Raw genomic sequence first — 14,769 nt, 5'->3', positions numbered from 1 at the left:
AACGAGCTCGAATAACGAGAAGAAGAAGAAGAAGAAGAAGCTGCTGCTGCTGCCGTTCGACGTGAGATTTGCGACATTGAGAATGCGAAAACGGAACGTTTCACGTCAATATAACAAGCACGGGCCTTCGTGAATTAAGGCCAACGTTGTGCAGAAGGAGTCCAAACATTTTACATAATGGGCTTCTCCTCCGGAATTCAGACGCGGGTCACCGACAGTCCAGGGCTCAAGAAAATCTCTTTCTCTCTCTTTCTTCTTTTTCTGCCTTCGGGATTTCACTCGTATGATGAACAGGATTCAGGTAAAAAAAAAAAATTGATGTGCGAATCAACCTTCGAGACGTTTTAATTCTTTCAAAAAAATACGATTCACGAGATAAATTTTGATAAAATTTTTACTTTTCTTCGATCGCATGTTTTACTTCGAATTTTCAGCACCTCTTGTCGAAGGAAAAAAAATATGGACCATTATTTATTTATTTTTTTTTGTGTAAAAAAGTCTGATGTTTCCAAATTTTTGAATCCATTTTCGAGTGGATTGTCAACAACATCCGAAAAAAAGACTTTTTTCACAAGAAAAAAAACATTTTTTCAAGGTTCCGCAAACATAAAAAAAAATATTTTTATTTTTTCCTCAAGGACCCTAGATTTTAAGAATAAGATGACCAGGGAATCGGTTCTGAGCTTAATTTGTATAAAAATCTTACACATCTTGAAAAATCAACTGAACGCGATCTTCCACATAACTTTAGACGCTCACTTTTTCACAGAATCTTCTTTCAGCCTAAACAAACTTTTCAGGGAGTGACACTGCGGAAAATCGTGAATAATCTTTTTCTGAAATAACCGTATATAATCTGCCTCATCTGAAATGAAAAATAAAAATACGGTGGAAGAGTCGCTGCGATCACGCTGACTTGGAGAGGCTCGCTAAGTTATCGAAGGTGCTTTTGATCACTGTATAAGTGCAATGATTTCCGGTATCTCGATCTGCACGTCTGGCAGTCGGACCTGCGCGACTCGGGCGAGACAGCGTGGCTCCAGAAGCGTGATTCGTTGCCGGTTTCACTTTGTCTCCCTCCGCGTCTCATCTCGGCTGATGCTGGAGGCGTTCTCCGGACGTCCATCAGCAGCTGCCTTTGGCTGGACGGCCATCAGATAGATTCACCGGCATGCATACCTGCCGTCGCGTCGTATTATTATACCTATAGATGCCGCCGCTGCTTCCGGCATTGCGATACCAGCTGGCTTTACGCGGAACCCGCTCAGAACTTACCGCAGAAAATTAGTGCGGCTGAAGAGCGGAATTCCACAGACTGCCATGCGGTTCACCGCGTTCCTGCGGAGTTCATAACGTGTATCGGAAACTCGGAAGACCCTTGAAACTTCACTCATACTCATCTCCCGCAGCTGGATTTTCGAGGGTGTAAGCCTGGGACGGAATTCAGTTTCTCCTTTTTTCGGAATTGGGATTCTGATGGTTTTAATGATCCCTAATTTACGGAACTGTAAGCTCTTTAATAGCACGGTTGGTTGAACTGAATTTTTCTTCTCAGACAATAGCCGTTTGTTCTTAGTTTCGCACGCTGCATGCATTAGGCTACTTAATCCAATTGAAATCGCATGATATTTCCCAGAGCAATCTGTATAGTTTCAAGGATTTAAACGAAATTCACAGAATTATGAAAAAGGTTTTTTTTATCTTCTAGCTACTTTAGCTGGAATTTGGTTAAACCAAGTTCTCACGTCTATATATGTAGCTTCAAATTTTCGTTTATCTTATGATAAAAAAAAAACAGATTAAACGTACAAAAATTAGTTTTTCTGTATGGTAAAAAATTTCAAACACAATCAATGAAGGTAATTTTTTGAAGCTTTGATACCGATTTGAATTCGTGTCGCAGTAAAAACTAACGATTTTAACGAGCACCTGTCAAACAATTTACCAAAACTGTTATTGAAATCTTCTATCTAATGCACTTAAGTACCTTCTATCGATCAAGCTTATGATCTAATTGTAAGACTCTCCAATGACTGCACAAATTCACGAAGAATAATGAAACTTGTTATAAACTATCCAAGAGCACAAAATGGCAAACATGAGATCAAATATTCAACTAACGAACATTAACCAATTACTACAGCCCTCAAAACAAGCAAGAACTTGAGTTTTGCGATCAAACCTGATCCGTCATGAAGCTTCACTCACACATAAGGAACGCTCGTGTGAAAATACGTTCACCTGGACTCAGCAGCGACTTGAAACGGCTCTCCACGCCATGCGATTGCCTCATTTGGGTCTCGTCGAGTTGTTATGAGGTTTGAATAATTGACTCAACAGTATCAGTTTTTCGCTCGATTTAGTCTAGTTTCGGGAAGGCGAAGCGATCGGTAGCATCGGTTCACCGGCTTAATGCTGGATCAGAAGTCTGGAGTCATTCTCCGCCCTGGCAGGCCGATCGACGAATCGATCGATCATCGAGGGAACCGAATTACGGAGCAGAGGACCCGGTGACGTTGCAGGAAAAGGCCGAGGAACGATTAGCGAAAAGCGATTTCGGAATCTGGCCACGTTTTGCACAGCCCCAAACCTTACCGGCGTCTAATCTAACCCGAACTAACCGCAACTTGTCGGTACAAATTGGCTCCGGAACGCACAACAACCAAAAGTTCTTACAGCTATGGTCCATTCGCCGCTTAGCCGTGGCGGAATTTTGTGCCGGGTAAATTCGATCAGACCGCAGATGCGCGTGTTAATGACTTTGAAAAGTGAGCTGAACGCTTCACCGCATGCTGCAGATCAGGTTATACAATGCACAAAATTCGCAAGACTGGTTGGAGAAACCGTCGGGTATATATTCAGGATCGATGGAAAGGGTGCAAGGGATCAAATCCAGAATAACTGGATAACTAGAAGGACGAAATATCGGATTTTCTAAAATCCGAAAACTAATTCCTCGATTTTTGAAATATGTAAATGTCAAATAATCATAGAAAGTCAAGATATAAAATTAGAAAAAAAATAAATAAATGCATAAATAATTAACGTGAATATGCAAAACCAAAACATCGATGATAGTTAACGTCCTACATTTGGCATCATTTTTGTTAACGTGAATTACTTCTAGTTCTAGCAGACTTTCGCTAGAACCAGAACGAAGAAGAGAAATGATATCCATGAGCTTACGGGTCTGTTAATTTTCCCTCTCTCATCGCCTTTCATACCGAATTTGGTCCACAATATATGCTGTGAAATAGTAGTTTCATGATCCTGTATAAATTTTACTTTGACAGTTTTAACCGATCCTTCAAAATTCAGAACTAACACTCTATAGCTCCACTTTAATCGATAGTGAAAATCAACAATAAATTTCGACTGGAATGTCATGATTGAATTACTTATAAGTAGCTAAAAATTTTCGGTTTTCAAGGACCGGTTAGAATATCCAGGAATCATTGGAGTTTCAAACTCTTTGATCAAGACATTGAATCAATATCCACCATTTTTTGTTCCATTCTAAATAAAAAACTGCAACTTCGAGAAAATCTTGAACGGCAAAGAATGGAAAAAATGCATGAAGAGATGTCTGGAGATTAGATACGGTACTCGAAGAAGTTGACGATGATAAGAAAGCGCACTTTCAACCCCTGAAGTAGACTGCCAGGATCGTTTGAGAAGCCTTCGATTGTCCCGACGACACCAAGGTTCCCGCATTCTCTGCCCTGAAGAAAAGTTTCCTCGATTGGTCAGCAGTATAATGGTAGTGTTGCCCTGCGGGGACTCCCTCCTCGGCGAATACCATCGTTGAAGAGTCTGCGTGGCGGTGAAGACGGGCAGAGGAGTGTGGGTACGGACGTAATGCCCCTGGGCCTGAATGCGTAATGCTTTTTAGCTAATATAGAACGCGGAGTCGAGGCTGCCGACCACCAAGAAGCGAACGAAGACATGGTTCCCGGGTGGAGAACTCATCGCCGTCGTACGTCTCACGACATGCGCTGTTGTTGGTGTTGGTGTTGGTAGGTATGGAAGGTAATGTAACGTCGAAAGAAAGCCAGCGCGATACAAAACTCGAGGGATCGAATTGTATTATAATTTTATGCACGCCTTATTGTTAGAGCGATTAGATTCGCACGCGAGTATAGCAACCGCTTGCACTGTATATTGTAGTTAGTATAAGCTGACGCGAGAGGCTGAGAGTCCATTTTTGTATACAGTCCAGGCGAATTGATCCAGGTGCTGTTAATTCGTGTCTGTGACCCGTCTCGGTATCGGCTGATCAAATTACGGCCGAATCCATCGCCACGTGCGATAAAACTTTGGGCGTGGCTTTGCCCATCTGTATTTAACCCGTGTACTCATCCCATATCATACTCGAGACTAATCGCTAGCCTCCAGCCCAATTATTTCTCTCCGTCATTAACCAATCGCTCTTCTAGACCAAAATACCGCTCCGCACCTTCCGCTTCTGATCAATGTCTATGTGCGTAGCTCATTCTGAAATATTGACCTATTGGGTCTTCGGACTTTGTTCTGTGATGAAAATTCTTCACTCCACTTTAGAAACAGACGAAAACCGAAAGGTGACTAACTTCTCGTATTGGAGAATCGTCGCAACTGATCAGTAAGTCTGTTGAGAAACTGCTTTTCGTTCATTTAAATCGTCTAAAAAAGTTTGCAGTTATGCATATAATCACTTGATCATTCGGTCACACCGATCACCGATCTTCATTGTCAATTTGAATGTCCTCAAGTCCTTGATTCAAGCTCCATTTAACCAATTCCTGTACATTGCAAGACCATTGGACAGGGTAAAAATTGTTCTCAATTCTTGATTCAGTGTCACGATAAGCCGTTAAAAGTGGCATCACGTGACCATAAAGGTTTGGGTAAGTTAAACCCATCGATCAAGTTTGTAACCCAACACAACTAAACATGATGCACCATATTTTGCTGTCGGTGTACCGAATCCAAAGTTATACGAATATAACTTGTCATTTTGGAAATTCGTAAAGGCAGTCAGGATCGTTCGTTCAGCCCGCAGGACTACTTCGCGGTCATGATTATTGCTCAACATCGGTAATAACGGATGCAAAGTACCTTTGAAGTAACGACGCAGTAACGAGAGGCGATTGTGCGGACGCGTAGAACAACATGAGCACATCCATCCATCCATCCATCTATCCATCCATCCACAAAAGCAGTCGGGTTCCTCTGACTACCGAGGCATTCGACGCATATCGCGCTTATAGTGATGGTTTGTGGTTGGGAATTTTTCTGGGTCCGCCTTGTGGTGCCGGTTCAGTCCTTTTCCATTCATGCGTCAATTTGCCTCGAGGCTGCTAGAAGGTTTAGTCGAGCCAATTGACCGCCGTCTCTGTCTCTCTCTCTCTCTCTCTTTTTCTCTCTTTTTCTCTCTCTTTCTTCTCCTTCCACCTTCATTCCCCCGTCACTCATCAAGGGCCTCGATGTAGTCGCGAGTCGACTTACCGTATAAACGAAAGAAAGATGCGCGCACGCGACGTTGGAGCTACTAGCTTCCGATTTGCCTGTGAAACGCGTTTAAGGATGAATCGACCGGGTCTTCTTAAGCAAATGTTCGGAACGGAGAAAAATGCTGTTCAAAAAGATGAAGGAAATAAAACGATACGAATTAATCTGAGCAAAACTCTGGTGCCTTCCATATTTGTAAGTCCAATGTTTCCAATGCTCGTTGACTTGATCCCGACAAATTATTCGAAAAATGTTCAATTTTACATCGTAAAAATGTAATTTGAGATAAACAGACCTATTTTCATTCCCACTGAAGATATCGGTTTGTAAAATACTTTTCAGTTAATCCTTGGCGATCTTTTTAGTCCCAAAAACATTACGTCTTATAAATAAAAACGAACACCAAATTTTCATTATTTCAAACGTTCGAATTGTAGAACCATTTTGTCGATTTGTCAAATTGCTGATATCAAATGTCTTTCGTTATCCGAGACTTCTGGGATTAATTTTCAATAACATGTGTAATATAAGGGATGCTTTTTATTCGCGTTCACTATCATTACCGCAAATTATAACATTGTTCGAGACGGTCAAAAAAATTTTCTTTTGTTTTTTCAATCTCAACTTTCTCTTCCATACCGTAGTTTAGATTTTCTGCACACGTTTTCCTTTCCCTCATACCGTTTAATTTATTATTTCATAAAAAAATACGTGAATTGTACTCTCGGAGGCAATTTCTGATCGCTTCAACGAAAATATTTCACCAACCAGATCAAATTTAGTGCCAAATATTTCTCGTTATGTCCCCTCTATTAATAACAGCCTTCAATTACGTACGATTTCGATACTTTCACGGAAAGTATAATAGGCTCGTAGATTTTGCTATCCTGGCGAGGTTCTATCGATCGTTTCCTTATTCCACCTAGAGCTTTGTTCTCCACGCCCCTCTCATTTCGCACTAATGTATTATTAATCCACGGACAGTAATATCCCTCCCTAATTCCCTAGTTGCTAGCTTCACTCCGTCGTCCACGAACGGTTCTGACAATAAATCCTTAGTCCACTTTATCAATAGTAAAAGTGTTGTGGTAACATGGAAGTTCAAGAGGAAACAGTACTCTAAAAGTGCTTTTAAAAAGCTATTGACCTCAAAATTTGTTCTCAATTTCATTTACGTTTTATATTTTTTCTTATCTCGTTATAAAAAAAAAAAAGGATAAATTTAAACTGCAACTTTGAACCTACAGTTATTGTTTAAATTTTCGATACTTCATCCTGTTACGGTTGTTTTTTTTCTTTCTTCTTCGTTTTTTCTCTTAGGAAAGAATTTTACACATGCATTATACGATTTCAACTCGTGCCTCGTACAAGAAGTTATATATATGTATATATGTGTGCGTATGTGTACAATAATGTTTACTGTATGTATAATATTAATTTAGCTCGCAGTGTAGAATCAGGTTTTAAATTCTATTTTCGTATTTCGTTTTTTCCAGCTCCGCTTAGTTTTTATTTTTACTCTTTTAAACTTCTTCTTTTTTGCTAATTCCCGTCGTCGTGGTGTTCCCGGTTTATATACACATATATAGATATAAATATAAATATACAGATACAGGCCTATAGGTACGTGAAAAGTGGAATATTCAATCATTTCCGTTCTCGAGCGGGCGATGATAATATTCGGGTGATTTTTATTGCCATACCGCGACCGTTTCAACCATGAACAGCTCAAGATTATACACTCGTGATCGGTGAGATGCTCGTGGCAGATACATACCTATACATATATCTACAGAACTTTATAGTACGTTAGAAAGTTTCGACGACGAGTTTTTATTCCTAGACAGATATATAGTTTGCTTGCCAGGCTAGTAGTTTCCCGAACGATTCGAACACTTTGTTGTACACCGCGATCGAATCTATATCGCGTTCGCGTTCTGGGTTTTCATACAATCGTACCTTATACCGAATTATAAGAGGTACGATTGTAATTGATTTTTAATTATTTCACTCGATGATACGTATTTTTATAGAAAAACTTGTTCAATTCCTTCTCAAGACACAGAACTTATATAAAAGAGAACCAAACTTTGTAGCAAGATTATTTTATTTATTTATTTTTTTATCGTCTAGTTTAAAATTCGTTTATTTCTTCAATGATATCGAATTAAATATTCGTTAACAACGTAGCTCCAACATAAGCATGAAGAAACTATTGCAGCTGCTTCGAATACTTTCCTAGTATAAACTAGTAAATTTTTTGCTATCTATTCGATCGTAATTATAATGATAAGTATAAAACGCGATTTCATTTCTACGTATGAATATCGTAACGTAATTAAGTCACATTAGGGATTGCGGTTCAAAAAGAGGGTCGACGTTTACAATTCGTGAGTGATAATTAAAAGAAGCGAAGAGAAAAAAAAACAACAATAAAAATAAATCAAATAACCGCTAGAAATTAGATTAGCGTAGTAAGTCTGTATCCTACGAACTTGAACATACGTATAGATTAGTATATATATATATATAAGTACGTTTATGTATGCATGTATGTACGTTTCTATACGTACGTGTATATATGTATATATATATGTAGAGAGGTACAGGTACACGAACCTCTCGATCGCGATAGGCAATTTGGTACAGTGGAACCAAAGTGGAGTAAGTTACGTAGGTATTAAATCGAGCCAAGGCACACGTTAATTGCTCATCTCGAAATAAGACAGGAATAAATAAAAAAGAAACAACTAAGAGAAAAAGAAAGATGGACGCCGGGGGAGGAGGGGGGGAGGACGATAGATAGACACACCGCAGTGACTGAAAAGGAGAAAAGAAATAGAAATAGAAAAATAGTCGCGGGTAAAAACTGCCGGCAAGAGTTAAAGGCATCAGAAATGGGGGGACCCACTGCTGCTTTGTGCCAAGAAGTGGCTGGCAAATAGATAATATTTACACTTTCTTCTCACGGTATAGAATCTCGTGACGGCAGATGTAGCAGCTGAGTGCTTCATCCCAACTTCGGCAGTAGCTTTGGTTTCAAAATGCCTGTAAAGTGGGTATATACGTATGAAAAGGATATTTCTTGTTACACGTTGTTTCGTGGTTCGATCTCGGTCTAACAATAAAGTAAACTTTGATTGCCTTTTACTTTTAAGATAATTGTGATTACAATTATTCGTTGATAAGGTTGGTGCTTGTAGGGTAAAAAATTATTTTTTCACAACGCGCGATGTTCAAGGTTCAAACGATCGTTCCGTTTTCACAAATCCTTCCTTACTCGACGTTCGAATAGATGCCGTAATTCTACGGATATTCTACCTTCTCTTTACTCTTGACCTCTCGCCTTTCACACGACTCTACCTACTATACGTAAATACGGGTGTAAGTCATCCTTTATGTCGATTCACAGCCGCTTGGTGCAAATTTTCACACTTCTTCCGAATGTAATAAACCTTCGTGAGCGATACCTAATCGGCGGCTTCTGCTGATGTCAGTTGACCCAGGCTTCAGTAGGCCACGTCGACGTGATGTAGAAATATCGATGAAACTTGAAATTTATCAATTGGTTAGGAGGAACCTGATTCTACGATCAATATTGAGTATAAGTGATTTCTTCTGAATATACCCGTTGTTCAATTTTTAAGCAACTCGTAGTGAGACGTTCATTATTTCACTTATTTTCCCCGTGAAATGTAAAGACTAAACGAGTTGTGTACACCTTTGTATTTAAACATTGAATTTTTGGCAATTTTTGCTAAAGCTCGATACGTTTTATTTTCAGAGGAAGTGTTCCGCACGGAATTCAAAACGTCCAATCAAACGGGAATTTATGCTATTCACAACTGATTTCTCCGACTCGTGACCAGTCGCACTAATAGATTCCATTTTCAGGAACCGTATTGTATGCTCTGCTGTTCTTTGAAACACATATTCAATCAGTGTCGGAAGTCACTACGATATCTTCCGAATTGCATACCAATTTTCGGGATTCACGTCAATTTTAAATGGTAAGATTCTCTGACTTTTTCAGGCTTCAGTTAGATGTCCAGAAAGCTTTTGTGTTTTTTATAACTCGAATAATAAAATAAAAATTGAATCAATGGCTACAAGTTGTATTTCAATTCAATTTACAATTCTTGTACTTCACTTAGATTTGAATTTTTCATTCGAAACTGAGTCAAACATCATATACACTATTACTGAAAATTTCGCTAAAAGTTCGAAGTCCTAATCTGACGTCAGTTTTTTTCAGAAATCCAAGAAAATCTTCCAACGTATCCATAATTTTTTTCAGGTAAAACAAAAATCTCAGACTACTCCAGGCTTTCCAATGCACAGTGGCAAGCGTCAATTTTCTGAAACTCTCGCAGCTCAAGTTTTATTTTCATTATTCAAATCTTTGTCCGCGGACGCTTAGCAGTGAAACGAAATTACCTTAAATATTGCGAGATTATTCAGAAAAAAAATTTCGCGGAACATTAGTGTAAATATTATACGTGAATTCGAAACCAGGGAAGAAATAGTTGAAAGCCAAGACGTCGAATAGTCAGGTTCCAAAAATCGGGCCAAAAAAATATAAAAACGTCCCAAGATGTCGAAGAGATGTGATTTTCATTATGTAGGTAAGTCCCCGAATTTGACTATTCCACGTTTAATTCCGAATACTGTTTGTCACCGGAGCTAAGGGTCCAAAACTTGGGGGCGCACCCACGCCTCGAGACTCGTGCGTACAAGAAGTATCTCGAGTACATAGGGAGGCGCAAAGAAATGGGCGCATAAATTTTTGTACACTCCGCGTGTCCAGAGCTATAAAAGCGTCCGACGGACGGTTTCCTGGTTGTAAAGGGAGAGATATACGGACATTACGAGACACCAGACATAAAACACCCAACGGAACTTTTCACCAAAGTACAAGGGCCTGCACCTCGGCGTCGAACTTGTCCGGCCCACAACGGTTTCGGTGAAACAAATCGAACCCGTGAATTCGGTGACCCAGGGGTCGGCCTATCGATCTCTCATCTCGTCTCTGCTCTTTTGCACCCAGGTTGGGTATGGTTCGACCCAGAAGAAGCTGCGGCTGGGTTTCCAAAAGGAAGAGACCCTCGAGAGAATGGCTATGATCAGTTTTTACCGACTGAGTAAAATGTCACTCATTTCTGCTATTGTCAAGGCCCACGTATCGCTGATGTCAAGGTACCGCAGTCAGCGGAATTCTACACGCAATGCTAGACACGAATATCCGTAATAAAGAATAAAATTCGATTCCCGCAAGAATAATGCCGAGAAGATAATATGCATCCCGATAATCGAATTACCATTTATTACATTCACACGTTTCCTGGAGTTTTTTGTGCCGTATAGAATTGATAATAGTCAAAATAAGTGACGTTCGGCTCAGTCGGTAACGACTGACAACAGCGTCATCTTAATCTATTTCCAAAAAATCGCAGATCACGTAGTTTAGTTCGGAGTGGAAAGAAACGATTCTTATAATACTGTTTGCGCAAGAGCGAAGGAGCGTCCGCATAATTGATCCGGGAATTGCAAGCGGAATAAAAGCCAAGAGAAGGAGAAAGAGGAAGAGAGACAGATAGAGAGAGAGAGAGAGAGAGAGAGAGTGAGATTTGTTCTGGTTCCTTTTCTTCCAAGCTGCTGCCACCGGGGTTAATTCACTCCAGACTGGGTATGTGTTTCCAGAGTCGAGCTAAAAGCCGGGCGTGAAGAAACACTTAGCGCCCTGTCAATTAGCGGCAATCACGACCCGCGGCTAATGATCCATCCCCTGTAACACGTAGGTACAGCATGGATCGGTGTGCTAATCAGCCGAAGACGTACCTGTACACACACAGTAATTGTACACAAAGTGACAGCTACGACAAAGCCTCACTTCCCAAAGTAGTTCAAGAGAATCAATATCGCAGGCGCAGAGATGAGGAGGAGAATAAAGGCTTGGTGACGACGCTTTCTTGTACATGAATTCTTATGCAAATCGAGGAAGCAGCAAGTTTTCACATGATTTTAAGAAAACCGGTGCAATTTAGTGGTTCAAGGTTTCAATCGATTAGAATAACCAAAATGACGTAAGATATTTCATAAAAATTAATGACTTGGGTGATTTTCTTCAACAAAGTTATTTGGTTTTTCTAATCAAGCTTCAATTTTAGTACGTCTAATAATCGGTTGGTTTAAAAACGTTCGAATTCTCTTCACCGTTCGGAAAACAAGTCACAGGATTCGAGATTGGAAAGATTTGGACAAGAACATTTATTTCGCCACAGTTAGTCTCGAAAAGTGTCAATTTCGCGTAACTATCAACCTAATTTCGATGGTTTTCCAGATAAGCAGAAATAAAAAAAATCCGATGGCTTTTTATCAGTCGCTGTATCAGATGAAGGAAAAAAATTTGGTGGTAATTTTTTTTATCTCACCAAAGTTATTCCTGAAAAATGTCAATTCCTGATAATTCCCAGCCCAATTTGAGGTGTTTTTTTTATTTTTTTCTATTTTTAGAGGCAGAAAGAATTAGAGTGGAGTTTTTATGGTATCGAATTTAACGACACGATTCGGCGGAAAAACGGCGTGGCGATCGATCGGTATATTAGCGTGTATAAAACTTTTATCGTCTGAGTAAAAAACAGCTCACTGAATATATTATACGAGAGGAAGTATAAAAAATTACAATATCACATCGTTCATGCGACATTCGGTTGACTTTCGTCGCTGAATATAAGATATCGGAAGAAGAATTTCCGACGGAGAGGCTCGCGGAGTGAATAGAAAGCTGAATTTGAATATAATTCACGTCACGAATTGAATGACAATTGGCCGTGTCTTTCTGCGGGTCGAATGCACGCGTTGCATTCGCAATGCCGAGCTGCAGGAAAGCAGTTTGCACATTGAGAAGCTGGCGAAAAGGCGTCGAACCAGAGATCTGCAGCAGCTTGGCTAGATTTATCACGGAAAAAGAAAGACTGCGGATGTGTTTACCGCGCTGCTGCATTATTCTCCGGATGCATGATCATTCCTACATGCACTTTGGCTGCAAGAATTATTCACCGACCAATTTCTCGCTAGGAATATGAGTTTCCGCGACTTTTTCTGTGCCACGTATTCGTGTCTGTGGGTTTGTGTGATAGGCCCATCTGCACGTATGTACCAGTCATTCTTGTCTACAAGCTTTCTTATTTCGCGATTAACATAAGTTCGATTGTTTGGTGACATCCTTACTTCTGTTACCTCCTTCTTAGGATACGTGTTCACCTCCGGCATTACACGCTCCGGTGGGAAGTTATGGAATGAAATTCCTCTAGATTATAAACCCATTTAAAGTTCTCGATTACGGATGTTTTCATCCTCTTTAATGTCTACTTTAATTCTATAAAGTACACAGATTTGAAATCATAAATATCGCGTTTGAGATTTACGATAATCCTAGGTCCCAAAAACCCAAAACTGGACAAGGTTGTAAAGAAATCTGAAGCTTGGGCATTGATATCGAAATGAGAAAAGTAAATCGCAATCGCAACCTTTACAATCAATTAAAATTATTGTAGAACCTACGTAGACATATTTTTTTTATTTTTATTTTTTTCAAATTCTAAGTATGTTATCGAAAACATGAAACAATCAACTTAAGTATGTGTTAAACTTTTGATATCTTGTTAATTACTGTACTATAAGCAATTAATATTCGTACTTATTCGAGCTTAAATACAGTAGCATCTATAAAGTTACCAATTGTAAAATTTTTCTGGTGAATAAATATTTGTTCATTCATTCGTTCATTTGACCTGTTTCAATTTTATTTCTATGCGAAGAGTTTGCGGGCGAAGTTTTACACGCATTTCGCAAATATACATGTAAGTAAAATGGCGTTATTAATCGATCTGGGACAAGTATATAAAACTCTAAGAATTGTGTGTAATACGTACTTTTACTTCGATATCGAGAATTGAAATCTGCAACCGCGGTCGAGTCATAAAGGTGCAAAAAATTTAATTCAACTCTTGAATTTAATCTGCTTTCGGGTCGCGTGTTCTTTTCCATTACCGATATTATTCGGTGATTGGATATGCGCTGTTTCAATTCCCCTCATACTGCATGAACAACAGAAGGTTTTCGCAATCATGCTGCGTCTGATGCAGTCAAAAGCAATAACCTCAAGTGCAGCGAAAAAGAAAATGAAGTCTGAACTCATGCCTGTAAAAAACGATCAACCAAAAGCAACAATTCACAAAGCGAATGGTACTTACGCCAGACTATCAGAAGCTTGCGTCACGTTGTTTGACGAGAAGTAAAGGATGACGAAAAATTCTTCCGACCCCTAATCAGCTTCCCTGTCGAAGATCAACAAGCGTTCGGTAACTTTTCGTTCACATTCATCTTGCAGTCGTTCGAAGGATCGACGATAATATGTCGAAATTAGAAATAGAAAAACAATCACCGAGTTATTACTCTAATAGAAATTTAGTGCAACGCTGCGAAAACTGACTCTGAAACACGAGAGTTAAACCGCAGTGGTACCAAAAAAAAAAAAAGGTCAAAATTTTATCCGCACAAAAATCGGCCTGTGGCCACGTGGCCCGCTCTTTTCAATTTCAAAATTTCGTCGCCGGTAGATATTTTTTTTTAATCTCTTCTTCTTCTTCTTCTTCTTCTCTGCTAATTCTCTTTTTGTAATCGCCTCGGGGCGGGTCGCAATCCCGGTGTCGAATCGATCCGGTCGCGTAGTTTCGTTTTTAAATACCCGTAGACCAAAAAGAGGATTCGTTACTTGGCAAATGTGCGTGTCGCTCGCAGCGCGGATGGGAACTGACTGACTGACTGACTGACTGAACCGGCAGCCCGGTGGGTGACTGCGCTGCGTCCCGGCATCCGGCGTCCGGCGTCCCGACGCCGCCGGACCTTTACTACTCCGAAGTCGAGACCCGCGCCTTCTCGCGTGCCAAAGACTCGGAGCTTGTGTGATCCAGCTTCCGGAGAGAGATGGATCTCTCTGAGTCTTTTGGGATTAATTGGAGATAATCGCTGGGTGTTAATCACTTCCACGTTGGGCCCAATTAAGCTAAGAATGACTAAAGATTATCAATTTTCTTTTAAATCGACTATTTTTCAAGGGTCGATTAATCGATAGACTCGATTATTCTTCCTCACAATCGGTTCTTGTTTTTGACTCTCACGAACGATGTGATATAATATTTATTCATGTGATTAAAGTAGCAAATATTATGATTGTCTAATTTATTGAGTACAATTTGATATAATAAGTGAAAGGGA

At 39.8% G+C, this 14,769-nt stretch overlaps 1 protein-coding gene across 2 annotated transcripts in view; it reads right to left on the bottom strand.

The window, feature by feature from the left end:
• Window positions 1-14,077, bottom strand: part of LOC124407020 — a 47,330-nt gene extending 33,253 nt beyond the window's left edge. For both annotated transcript variants that reach the window (XR_006929277.1, XM_046882797.1), the window contains exons 1-2: window positions 13,746-14,077; window positions 1,241-1,243 (exon numbers count right to left, since the gene is read on the bottom strand). The gene's annotated coding sequence lies outside the window, so the exon portion shown is untranslated. The remainder of the gene's footprint in view (window positions 1-1,240; window positions 1,244-13,745) is intronic.
• Window positions 14,078-14,769: the final 692 nt, after the last annotated feature.

This window comes from Diprion similis, chromosome 6 (genome assembly GCF_021155765.1).
Source record: "Diprion similis isolate iyDipSimi1 chromosome 6, iyDipSimi1.1, whole genome shotgun sequence".
Classification (NCBI taxonomy): domain Eukaryota; kingdom Metazoa; phylum Arthropoda; class Insecta; order Hymenoptera; family Diprionidae; genus Diprion; species Diprion similis.
This window is presented reverse-complemented; position numbering and strand designations above follow the sequence as displayed.